This window comes from Molothrus ater, chromosome 4 (genome assembly GCF_012460135.2).
Source record: "Molothrus ater isolate BHLD 08-10-18 breed brown headed cowbird chromosome 4, BPBGC_Mater_1.1, whole genome shotgun sequence".
Taxonomy (NCBI): domain Eukaryota; kingdom Metazoa; phylum Chordata; class Aves; order Passeriformes; family Icteridae; genus Molothrus; species Molothrus ater.
This window is the reverse complement of record NC_050481.2, coordinates 39,095,788-39,108,724: the sequence shown is the minus strand read 5'-3', so window position 1 is coordinate 39,108,724 and position 12,937 is coordinate 39,095,788. Positions and strand designations below refer to the sequence as shown.

The 12,937-nt window shown below is 34.0% G+C and overlaps 1 protein-coding gene across 6 annotated transcripts in view; it reads right to left on the bottom strand.

The window, feature by feature from the left end:
* TENM3 (teneurin transmembrane protein 3) overlaps window positions 1-3,528 on the bottom strand; it is an 880,089-nt gene extending 876,561 nt beyond the window's left edge. For all 6 annotated transcript variants that reach the window (XM_054514645.1, XM_054514646.1, XM_054514647.1 and 3 more), the window contains exon 1: window positions 3,489-3,528. The gene's annotated coding sequence lies outside the window, so the exon portion shown is untranslated. The remainder of the gene's footprint in view (window positions 1-3,488) is intronic.
* Between the last annotated feature and the right edge of the window lie 9,409 nt (window positions 3,529-12,937).

The following is a 12,937-nucleotide window of genomic DNA, read 5'->3' as shown; positions in this document are numbered from 1 at the left end:
CTGGAAAGACAGAAAATATTGCCACACAAAAAGAGGACAAAAATTTCATTAACACTTCACGCGTGACAACTGTTGAGTTCAACAAGGGGGCAGTGCTTGCAGTGACTGTGCTGGTCTACTTGAACTAAAGAGATTGAATTCCTTATTAGTACATCAATTGGAAAAAAGTTAGTTTACAAAACCATTCGTTTTAATATTTTTTATTATTCTGAAGTAATAAAATAACATTTTTTAAAGATCTAGGGTGGTCCCAAATAGTTTCTAATTCTCTCTCTCATAATAATAGTTACTTCATAACTATTAACATTTGTTTTATTAATGCACTACTTGATAGAAAAATTTAATTCCTTTCCTAAGTGTGAAATAATAAATAAGAATGCCCGGCCTATGTGTGATCTGTAAAATTCAACAGAAATGAGACGTGCATAGGTTAAGCCCAAGGTCAAACATATCAGCAGAAACAAAGTCAGAAGTTCATAGATAAGGTGAACTCTTATTAATCAGCATGACGTTGACATATTTTGTAAAACTACAGGTAAAGATTGCTTGCTGTATAATAATGTATCCTAATAACTCTCAGTGGGACATCAGCTTGCAGAAAGGAAATGATGAGAAAGTGAATAGTAACAAATTATTAGAAAGATAGTATTCACTAAACAGTTATAAGAAATTCATAAATGAAACATCTTATTGACAAGCGAGGGTGCATTTATCTCTCACATCTAATGCAATGTTAGAATTGCAAAGGTACTGAGAACTGTAAGATGTACCTGCAGTGAAAATAAAATTTAATGTAAAGTTAAAAAAGCAGATATAAAAAAAAGTGTCTTTTGTCAGACCTAAATATACCGAAGTCCATATCAGTCAAGTCAGTATAAATTATAATACAAAACTCAAGTTGTACATTTGATAAATATGCTAAATTTTGGACAAGTGAAGATGGCTTTAGTAAAGGAAAATATTCCTCTGCAGAACTACTGAAGCACTTTTTCTCCTTCAACAGACACATGAATGTGAGAGATTTGGTTGCCTGGAGTTGCTCAGTAGGAGTCTACCTTGGATTTGCAGAAGGTTTTTCTTAGAGTTTCTCAACAAAGGCTATTATAAAAAGTAAGCAGGTAAAAAGGCAGATATTTATAAATGAGACTTTAAAAGCAAAGTAGTAGAGAGGAAAGATCCAGTTCCTGAAATTGAGAGACATTGCTGCTGGACTTTTTCAAAGAGTTTTTCTAGGGCCTGCGCTGTTCAACATTCATAAATAATCTGGGAAGAGGGATGAGGGCTGTTGAAAAGTGTCCCTGATTGGAGTTATTTGAGTTAGCCAGGACAAGGACAGACAGCGTAGAATTCCAAAAATTCTGTACTCGCAAGCCTGAGTGATGAGCAAAACAATGGCAGAATAAATGCCCTGCAAATAAATGTAAAACGGTACAGAAGAGAGGGTGAGGGAAGGTGGGAATTTTAACATAGTGGGCCTAGAGTTGACAGTCACCATGGAGAAATGAGCCCATAGTTGCATAACCATTCATTATTGGTATTCAGTAAGAAACTAAGAAGGAAAAGCTGAAGGAATGATTTTGAAATAGTATAAACCTAAGAATGTCTCACACTTACAAAGCAATGGATAGCATGCAAAACCCAAAACAGGGCAAGAAAGATGAACAGCTTCTACACAGAGTAGGATACTTCTCTTGAGGAGACCATCTCCAAAGAAGGATATAGATGAGGCTGACAAATCACTGGTGCCATAAAGGGAATGGATTGACTACAGGTCAATCAAATCCAATACAGGGTAGATTCAAATTAAGATTGAAGAAATCACATTCAAAACAACAATAACAAAAAGTTCTTTATGCACAAAATGAACAGGGTAGTAGACCCATACAACTCATACTTGTTCTAAGACTTGAACAGGTTTGTGGGAGTAGATACAGGGAATCAAAATACAACAAAATTTTGATCTTTAGAAACCACATACATCTGATGAAATTTCATCAGCTAAAACTACTGGAGGCTGGGGAATCTACTTCTAGTTCTTACCCTTCGCTGGGCATATATTTATAATCACTGGCTAGAGACAGGATGCTGTCCAGACAATTCTTACCCTAATCCAATATGGGCATTCTTCTTTTGCTATGTTCCCCCATGTCATTACTTTTAGGCAGCTGCCTGAAGTGGCCATGGATGCCTTTGAGGCACCTAATCCTGTTGATGTGTGATATATTCAAAATACTTGCTTCTCAGTTGTGCATTACTCTTGGAGGGCAGAAGGGAAGAAGAATCATAAAACCTAAGTGCTACAGGACTTCACTTATAAACTCTGGCATCTTTTATTGGATACTGTCTGAAGTGTCAGAAATTTTTCATGCTTTTATGATAGTTCAATGAGTTCTTTGCATTATTGTGTCCGTGAAGTATCTTGCTTCAAATGCCAGTATCTTATAAGTGAATCAGTAGACAAGTGCAAAAATGGAATCTCACTGAAATGTTAACAAGTCTCCCAAGGATAATTGCCCTTTGCCATTGAAAAATATCTCCTGGCAACAATTGGAATACCAATGAGATTAAACGTAACTTCCTCTAAAGCTTTTCAAATGAAACAACATGGCTTTATCATAGCACTAAGTAGTAACACTTCATTTAATATGCACATTAATTATTGCTGAATTATAATGGATTGTCTAAAAAGTTGTATAATATTCACATTAATACTAAATTAATTCATTATGATGAGTGTAATTACAATGAATACTAACTAAATTAATGGCAGCTAGACATGCTAGAAAAAGTGTTAGCCATTTACTTGACATGTTCCAAATGGAATATATTTTCTTAATGTATTTAGAAGAGTAGTGTGAATAGTTTGAATAGTAGTGTGAAGCAGAGTGCTTAGCAGAGTTTTTTTGTAGTATCATTGAACAAATTATTTTACTGCATGTTAGGGTTCTATGTACATATATATATATATATATAATGCAATCTGAATGCATTATCTGAATCAAATAAAAATAGTAAATCATCAAATCAGTCTTATGCTTCTGATTGCATTTAGTTTCACTTGTACACATATATGAATAAAATCCTAGATGCATGGCCATAAAATCAAGAAGTCAGGAAACAGACTGTATATGCTGCTGTGCCCTAGTTTTGCACTGCCGTATTCATTCTGGTCTGCACTCTACAGATCAACCATGTTCCAGGAAAAGCCTGATGTCAGGTGGTATGTTTAGCATGCTTCTGCATTTATATTTCTTGACCCGTTGGCCTAAGCCTTACATAAACTATTCTTGCTGATGGCAAAAGAAATCTGGCTTGGGAATTGTATCTGTAGCCACATGCCAGATGTCTCACAGGCTCTCACAGAGTATTAATTGTTCACCAGTTTTCAAGGAAGAAGTCAGTTTTATCCATGATATAAAAATTTAGTAGATTTAGAAAAATAAAATGCGATGCCTAATTCAACAGGGGAAACAAAAAGAGTTACTTACAATGCTCTTTTCAATCAACGGAACACAGTTTTGCTGCCATCTGTGAAAGCAAACAAAGCAAAAAATTATTATTTCACATAGGTCACAGAATTATAAAAATTTTAAGTACAAGTAAAGAAAGCATAATTAGATGTTATAGTACTAATAGGCAACTAAAATATTATCATACTCATTCTTCCTCTACTTTGATTCAATACTTTGATTCAAAGGCAACATCATTGACTGGATTCATTCTTTTGCACTAACATATCCAATACAGCATAAACTGTAAAAAACATTCATTGCTTTGTCCAAAGAAAAGAAAAATCAGTGGATTAGTAGGGCAAACAAGAATTGAAAATGCTGCCAAACACTTGACAAAACATCAAAACACAGCTTGATTCTTTGTTCACACAACAGAAGATACAAAGAAGAAAGTATCATCCTTTAACTTTTCTTGTATTGTATTTCAGAGGAAGATGAACTGTAGCCTCCTGGCAATCACTAATGCAGTGTTTGTCTTCTGTGTTGAGATTATCCACTTGGGTGCTGCACCGGAGCTCCCTGGGCTATTTTGACACTGCATCCAGATGCTCCAATTTTGCTTCAGTGACTCAAGAGCAGAGCCAATATGCCTTAAAGCAATGTTCAAAGAGTTAGGTCTTGATGAACAATTAAAGCACTCACAAGTGTTTCTGAACATCTCTGACTGGTGCTGAAGTGACTTAAGTGGCCCTTGTGTGACATCCAGGCAGGGAATATGTAATAGAAAGTCTCAGTTCTACATTCAAGGTGAATGTGGATTCTGCTCCACTTTTATAAGAAAAAGAAAAAAGTGCAAGTACAAAAGAAAAATATTCATGATTTTAACAACAGTAGATCAGTTCTAGAAAGGGTGAATATTTGTCTGCTTTATATAAACCACTTTAAAAGGCCTTGTTAGAAATATTTTATTAAAGTTGCATTTTTCATATATTCCCACTTTCTTGTTTGAGACCAAAATAATTTACTGTTTGAGCAAGACTTTTTTAGGTTAATGAGCACTTCTCTTGAATCTAAGCATAATTTCACAGAAAATAAAGATCTATGTACTTCAACATCCTACAGTAGTCCATAAATGAAAAGCTAACTCAAGCACTGAGTGTTATTATTCCAACTGTTTCATATTTATGGGATTGGAACTCATTTTGGAAAATATTCATGTAATTGGAGAATAACTTCATCTATTAAATGCCACAAAACCAGAGAAATACATAAGGCTCCATCACATCCAAATTATGGGCTCTGAAGCAAGAAAGTAAAGGCATCTGATGAACTAATGCTAAGACCAGTAATACATATTGTAGAATTTCTTACTTATGAAGAACAAATAATTATAATTTCATATGTGCTTCACATATTTTTGTGAAAAATGCATAATTAAGCTATTTTATTTATTATTTCATATTTTCATTTTTCATTCTTGAGATTTTCCTTGGTATTGAGAAAAATAAGCCAGAGAATGTTCCCATTTTTGCAAGACTTTCACTTTGGGGTTTGTTTAGGGTTTTGAATTGGGTTTGTTTTGTTCTTGTTGGTTTTTTAGTGGTGTTTTTTTGTTTGTTTGTTTGGGGTTTTTTTTTTTGTTTTGTTTTTTTTATGTTCCTGAGCATCAATTTTAGTTTTCTGACATGAGATGAAGTAAGAAAACAATTTCAGGTGGCAATTGTTATTGAAGAAAGTTTTATCTGAACAATGCCAGTGCAATACTTAGGTTGGAAGACACAGATTTGATACAGAATACAAACTGTGTATCAGGTGGGAGTTAACTGCGGGAAATCTTGAGACACAAGCTAAGGCTGAGGGATGCCCTGAAAGAAATTTTGTGGGGGTGAAAAAAACAAAAAAAGAAAAAAAAAAAATCACTGAAAAAAAAATCACTTTATGATCTCTCCAGCACCTTCTCCTCCTTTGTTTCTGTTAACTTTGCATCTGGTTGCAGCTGCCAGTGAGCTCACCTACTGTGCTGACTGGGCAGGACAGAAGAAACACACCTGGGTTTGTGTGCCCTGCTGATCTCACAATCAGGTTACAGGTTTCATCAAACCCTGCATGCAGTGCAGAAGTTGTTCATGTACTAAAGCTTCATACTTGTATCTGCTTTATATGAATGGAGAATCACTTTAAAGATTTGTATCTTGAATGCTTATTTTGAATACTGCTAAATTCATTTTTTCTTATTTTGTGAAATCCATAAAGTAAGAGAAGATTCTTAGACATGAAACAGAACACACAGAAGAATTATTATCAAAATTCTTACAGTTTTTAATACACAGTTTAAATCTAAGTATGTGCAGGTCAGAGGAAAGAAATAAAGACTGACTATTTATATTTTATGATTGTTTTTACTTCTGTAGGTCAGAAATAATTTTCAGTCTTAAAATAAAACATTGGCTGAAATATCCCAACTTCTCCATAATGGAAACTAGGTTTACTTTTCTGGACTAAGAAGGTCCAGCATTATCAAGAAAGACAGATGATTAATTAAAAATAGAATTCAGAATGTTCTATTAGCAATAGCTTTTGCTTGAACATTGCACTATATCTTTTTGCAAAAGAAGATACAAAGCAACATGTATAACATACAATGTCAAGCAAGAAAGTATAAATTAGCAAATACACCTGACTCTTCCAGAAACAACGTTGGTATCTTTGGGTGTTCTGGTTAGAAGTCTTCCAGAAATATGCGTTATTTTGGGAGAAACGACACATGTGAACAACTCTGAGTTCAAGCAATTTTCCTATCAGCATTTCATAAAAAAGCACAAGCAACACAAATCTATCAGATATTTCAAAACTGTCTCCTCATTTAAAGTGAGGACATCAGGGCTGCCTAAACACCTACTATGGTATAACCACCTTAATGTACAGAGAATATTCCCTTCCCCCATGAAATGCATGGTGAATTTCTGTGAATATGTGTAATCAAAAAAGGAATGGATTTTGTTTTCCTGGGTAAACTTCTGAAAGGGAGAGCTGAAGAAAACTAGGCACAAAGGTTTAGGGAACTAGACTTGGTATTCAGCTTGTGTCTTGATCATTCTAGTGTATATCTCTAGGAAAAGGAAGGACACTGTGCTCTTGACCATTACTCCACTGATATAAAGTAAAAGCTTGGGAAATCAAGATTAACACCAAGCGTTCTTTCTAGGTTGGGAAGTGCATGTTACCATTCTTGTCCTTTCTTACAGTTCTAAAGGAAGGGAAAATCATTCACTATATTAAGACTCGGGAACTCTGGGTTTCACAACTGGCACCAAAGAACCTTCTGTATGACTCTGTGAAGATTTGCAATATTTGACGACTGTATTCTGTATCTGTACACTACTACTAAGACATTTTCCTGCAAGAGATCAACAGCTGACCTTTGCAGGTAAGATTTTTCTAGCTTTATTTTTTCCCATTAAAAAAAACAAAGAAAAAAACCCCTATACTTTGTTCTGGCTTTTCCTCACATCCATTGGCACTGTAAAAGGTAGAGAAAAATGACTCATTTCATAAATGGTCAATGTTTCTTTTATAGTGATCCTTGTGTCTGAATTGAAATAAGCACTTGTGGCCAGCAAGTTCTACTACTCCTTCTTAATAGAGGCATGCTAGTTCAGCTCAGTACAGGTTCGTGAATTGGGAAGTGCTAGGACATATGGAAGTATATGAGAGAGGGCTTTAAGTATTATGTAAATTGTTTTCAGTTAGGATTTTTTACAAAAAGGGTATTGAAAAAAACCCAGTCATCTTCCCCCTCCTCTACAATGCCCCTACACTTCAACTAAAATTATGCTTTTAGGGACAAAGAAAACCATAGTTTGATTTCATTTGGAACTGACAGAAATAGTCAGGAAATATTTAGAAACAAAAAAACGTGGGGAAGAACTATCCTCCTACGTTCCCAAAAGTAGCATTTTTCTCCAGTCATTAATTTGTGTACTTGCCAGAGACATAGGCAACTCTTCAGAAGAGATTTAAACACAAAACTAAAGAACTGGAAATGAAAGATTAGGCTTACATGCTCTTTGTAAATCATTCATGGAAGTAAAGAGAATCCCCCCTCTCTTCACTTATTCAATAGCTCTGCGGTTAGGGCCTCATCTGATATACAATGTGGGACAATCAGGTTCAAGACCTTGTCTGCACATTCTTGAACCCACATTTTCACTTTCCCAAAAGAGTTCTTAAACCAGTGAGAAATCTATAATTGGCTTCTCTCGATCCCCATGGAAAAAGCTGTTCTGCATGGATTATCTAAATACTGAGTCAAAGAGAGAGAATGACTCTTTGGTCTGGCGGTTAAAGAACTCACTTGGGAGGCACACAGCTCGGTCCAAGTAGCAGTTCAGATAGTTCAGGTGAGAGCATACCCCTGAAGAATATCCAGTGGTTAGGTGGTTCCCATGGAAGGCAGAAAATAAAGGTTTAAATCTCAGTTGGGGGAAGGGCTTAAAACCTAGTCTCCCATATATAGGAGTTACTGCATTAAAAAACATATGGTGAGATCTTCAACTTTTCGGGGGTAGAGGTGAGTGGGTGGAGACGGGAAGATGAAGAGAAACAGTTGTTATCTCTTCACTAGTTTTGTGAATTTATTCCTGTTCCAAAACCAAAAAATAAAGTCATCACAAATTCAGTCTGAATTTTGACAGCTTTTTAAATTACTAGCAATCAATTTATTCACTAGAGCTATATTCAGATAGTTAATGCAAAACATTGTCTTCCTTGCAGGCTCAGATTAGACTCCCAATTAAAGACTGAATTTTTTTTTTTGCATGTATGAAGCTGCCCTGTACATATAGTGTACACATACAGAGTAATCCTTGTGGAGTTAAGATTAATTGCCATTTAAGAACTATACTATGAATTACATTCCAAAATTCTATGGGATGAGACAGAAATATTATAGTAGGAGCTCACTTAACATTTCAAATTGTTCAGAGTATATTCATCATACTTTTTATAAGAAAGCAATGATTATGCTCTTTTATTTTTTTTCTGGAGATCATATCTTGACACAAAAGAATTCAGTATAGTTTATCTGGAACTAGTATTTTCCTATTTCTTATATCATTAGTGTCAGCCCCCTATTTAAATGCAGTCTTTTATATTTCATTTATTTTATAGGGTCTCCAAACACACATTTGAGTCTATTTTATGAGAAGCTTAATAATTTTATTGAAAATCAGAAAAGTAAACCTGAATTTCTGAGTACTTGCCATCAACACTGATCTAAGGACTCATTGCTTACCCAAACATTATTTAAATCTTATTTTTCTTTCATTATCAATACTTCTCTCCTAAAACCTTCATGTTTTTCTGGCGGCATTCAGAAGTTCCATGGATATCAATGACAAGTTAATTGGATGTAAATCTTTCAAACACAAAGTGGGATTCAACAGGAAAAGGCTGGTGAAGTTGAAAAATTAAATTTGAAATAGCTTAATACAATCACTCCAATAATTTAATTTGCCTAATATATAAATGTTACTTATTCAGAAATACTCATTCTTTGGCCACTCCTACACAGTATTATTGTCTGCTGGCCTTTAAAAGTACACACAGTCACTATTTAAATCTTAATGAGAATGTAAGAATATGCTGCTGCTTTCACATAGCACTTTTTTTTTCACAATATGAGGGCAGGCAAAAATAATAAAATATTTTCAAATTTCCCAGCTAACAACAAGAGTAAATTATATATATATTTTTAATCTAGCTTTTTGCCAATGAACATGTTCATTTGCATAAATTTTGTTTCTTGTGGGAAGTCTAACTTTTATGATTCCCATGTTAGAGTCTCCCCTCAGCACTTCCAAAAAAGTGAAACATCTTTTCTAGTTAAGAAGTTCGTACATTTTTTAGTTAAATGTCTTGAGGGAGGGGGAATAAAGTTATAGTGTTGGAAATTCCTAATTTTCAACTGACTCAAAAAGAAAATAATATAAATCTGCTTTATGAGAGTATTTTTGATGTGCAATGTAAAATGAAGAATTACTGAAAAGTGTTGTGTGCTAATAACATTAATGTTGGTTTTAGCTCAGATATGTAAACAGGAGCTATTATGGGGAAGATCATCCTCTTATGACTGACAGTTGGAGCAGGTGTCAATGTTGCTAATAGTGGGAATTGTTATTTGGATTTTATTGGCTATTGTACAAAGCAGCTTAAAAACATGCAGTGATCTAAAGGTACTTTCACATAAAGGATAACCTGATACACTTGTAGAATTTTGTTTCAACTACCTAACAAGTATTTTACAGAAGAAAAATATTGCCAAGCAGGCTTCAAATATTTTTTAATATGTTATGGATCAAACTGTAGCAAAACTATCAAACAAATCATAAAAAAGTGTTTCTCATCATGTTATTCAGAAATACTCATAAAGTGAAAATATCATAATGCATTCAATATGTAAGTAAACTGGAAAGGATTAAGGTTTTGCTAATTACTTCCGTTAAAAATCTCAGTTCACAAGTGTATTTGTTACATTCACAGATCTAATTTTCCAAAAGCACTCTATGATTTTTCTACCTGCTCACTACTGAAAAATATTTCACCTAAACTTGCCTCAACTCCAGCATCACTGAAGAAAAAAAGCAGTAATGGAAAACTCAGTGCCAGGCAAGGCAGCTTCCATCACAGAAAAGAAGGTTTATGGCTTAATCCTCCATAATCATGATTGGGCACAACATTTTATCTGAAATAAAAACCCCATACATCAACAAAAATCTCACCAACAATTCTCAGGCAGACTATTTTTTTCATTGTATTGCTTTTGCTGTTTTTTAACTCTGAAATAGAGAAGGACAAAGTAAAAATATACAGCTTGGTATAGAAAAACCTAAACTTTTTTGGTGAGAAATTAGTTCAAAAACCACACAGTAATGCTTTGTGACTAAAAACATAATTAGGTAAAGAAACCTAATTAAGAAGTGAAATATAATAAGATGGTTGGTGTGTTGCACCATACTCTTATCCAAAATTTTTCACTCACTTATACATATGAAAAAAAGAATTGGTCTCAATCTCGCACAATAATTTGAGCAGTGTACCAGCACAACTAACATCAATTTCATTCTTCTTAATTATATAACATTAAACTCAAATTTTGTAACTTTTGTTGCTGAGAAAAAAGAGGAAAAGCCACTGTATTTGTACTGTCATCTCATTTCTGGTTCTTCTAAGGCTCTTTTTTCTTACCAAAGTGAGAATCTTTCACACTCTGAAATATCAGTTTTGATTTTCTAATTGGGTGTTTCTATCAGGACCTTTTCACTGAACTCTTCACATTTTAATATACTTCTGCTTCACTACTCTAGCTGATTGTTTCAGAGGTTGTGCAGAACACATTCCTGATCTTCACGAAAGCCGCTTTCAAGGTCTTTCATATTCTGCCATAATCCCCCAGTAATTACAAAGGCTCTCTTTGCAACAATAAGCAAGTCTGAGAGGAGTTCTATAACCCTACATCACACACTAAATTGTACTTGGACATTTCAGTTAAATGTGCTTCCCTTGAGCCCCCAACTCGCATACGAAATCTGCGAGATGCCAAAACACAAGAACTGAAAGGTTACAATGATAGTAACTGTCTCTATACAAAGCATTGATTAAATGAAATACAAAACACAGCTTGGATTAAGGAGTTGGGGAGCAGTTAAGTCCTCATTAGAAAAGCAAAGTTGACAGAGCTTAAAAACACTTATTTTATGCCTGATAATCATTAATCATTTTTACAGATCTTTTTCTCCCCTAGGACTTTAAAAGTGTTTTTGAATGTTCCTCTGTAAGTACTCATACATTTAATTTAATTTTATTTTTTAGGGAAAAATGTCTCTTCCTGCCAAAGGAAAAACCTTGCCAGATTTTTGACTTAGTTGCAACCATTGCTTTCAGGCATATGACCCATGAGCTATCAGAAGTCACCTTTCATTTTGCTGTATATGTGTAAAGAAAAAATGTACAATACATATCTTAAAAAATACAAAATCCTCTTTGCCCTCTTGTCTTTTTCATTCTTTGAGTTTTCTCTATTTATTGCTTGCTAATCAACAACATAATCATGTGGATTTTTTTATATCCTCAAAGGGCTACACCAAGTTCTATCTATAATTCAACCCAAAGATTATAAGGGTCCAGAATAAAGTAAACCACTACCATACACCTGATCTTACCTTGGTCTAAAAAGCTAGAGAAATGAATAAACTGCTTTATGCAGTTTTCTGCCAATACAATTGGCCTAAACTATGTTAAATTACATGGGATAAGAATACTGTACCACAAAAATGATCTGACAACAGTCTCTACTTTTGAAAGCCATACATAATGTGAAGATCAATTTTGTTTAAAAGCTTGTGATACTAATTTCTGATGTTGTGGCAGTATTAAGGATGCCTTCTGTTACCTGTTACCTTAAATTTTCTGGCTTAATATATGCTGTGTTTTTCACTCAGTAGAGGAATATTCCCCACAAAGAACTGGGGAAGTCAATATATTAGAAAAAAATGAGACTAGGGAACTGTGCAAATGATTTTTTAAATTCTTTGAATGACGTCTGAAAGAAAACAAAATGAACTAATTTTTTTGTTGACATGGTAAACTTTAACACTATACTAAACACAGAAAACAAGGAGAAAAAAAGATTCCAGTTCCTCAATTTTTGCTTAATAACATTTTTTTTGAACAATCAACAATTATATGGAAATCTCACCTTTGCATTTCAGCTTTACCTGAAGGCTATTTAACCCCTATTTTCCAGGCACTCTTTTATTTTTATTACTATAGGCAGTTTGTTGATAAGTATGTTTCTGTCTCTCCTGATGAAACTTCTTATTACTTTCAATAAATATTCATATACTCAATGAGACAGAGACAGTAAAAATTATTCTATTCCCTGTTTGTTGAACCAATTTACATGGGAAATACAAGTTTCTAATTACTATCCTAATGAATATTTATATATTACAAAGGAAGTGGAAAGACACCAACGAAGTCAATGTCTGAAGGTGTTACAATTAAGGAACTTGCAGGAAAGTAAAGAAGATGCAGTTTCAAGTGACATTTGCCTTCCGCTTCAACATGTGAACTGATTATTTTTTTAAAAGCTTTTTCCTTGAATGAAATGGGCCCAATTAGCTTCTTTAATTCAGTTCATAACTTAATTCTGGATTTACCCATTTTCTTACTTTCATCTAACTTTGCTGCTTTTAAATTAACTGTAGTCACTTATTTATGGCTAATGTATTCAAACAGACACACTTGCTGCAAGTGCAAAAAATACAGTTTGGAAGAATTTCACTGTGTTTCTGAAAACAATTGTAAGTAAAAGCTATTATGGAACATCCACATTTTAATTTGATAATTGTATATTAGCAAGTTCAAACTTCGAGTTCTGCCTCCACTCATAGTCACTTTATATTCATCTTAAATCAAGAGATATT